The sequence below is a fragment of the Phalaenopsis equestris genome, unplaced genomic scaffold (assembly GCF_001263595.1).
Source record: "Phalaenopsis equestris unplaced genomic scaffold, ASM126359v1 Scaffold001297, whole genome shotgun sequence".
Classification (NCBI taxonomy): Eukaryota; Viridiplantae; Streptophyta; class Magnoliopsida; order Asparagales; family Orchidaceae; genus Phalaenopsis; species Phalaenopsis equestris.
In genome coordinates this window covers 211,078-211,623 of record NW_018165736.1, presented here as the reverse complement: position 1 = coordinate 211,623, position 546 = coordinate 211,078, and positions in this window count along the sequence as shown.

The following is a 546-nucleotide window of genomic DNA, read 5'->3' as shown; positions in this document are numbered from 1 at the left end:
GTCCAATTCCCCTGATAATCCCAAAATGCGAGTTTTCAATCGACGAAAGTTCATTAGTGCGGAAGCGCTGCGAATCTTCAACAAGTTGTTGACAAAGAAAAGATTAATCAAAGAATGAGGATTCGTGAATCGCGGATTGAATAATCCCACGACGGATATTGAAGAAGCGATAGTGCGACGAAGATGGGAAGTGCTGTGCTAAACTACTGCAGCCGTGGTAGTTCCTGTGGTTAAAGAATTTTATGCAAATTTACATGGAATTAACCAAGGAGTTGTTTATGTGCGAAAGTTGTTTATGAGCGAGGAAGATGGATTACTTTCACTCCTGCACGGATCGATGAGCTATATATGATAGAGAATGTTTCTGTCTGCCATTATTCTAATTTCGTCCCAACGAGAAATCAGATGAATGAAATTTACCAGTATTTGATGGATGAAACTGACGATTGGGAAATGCGAGAGTAAGGGTATGTTAGTTTTTCTTCAACACTTTTGAATCCCGTCTCTAAACACTGGCACTTCTTCATTTCTGCAAAACTGTTACCG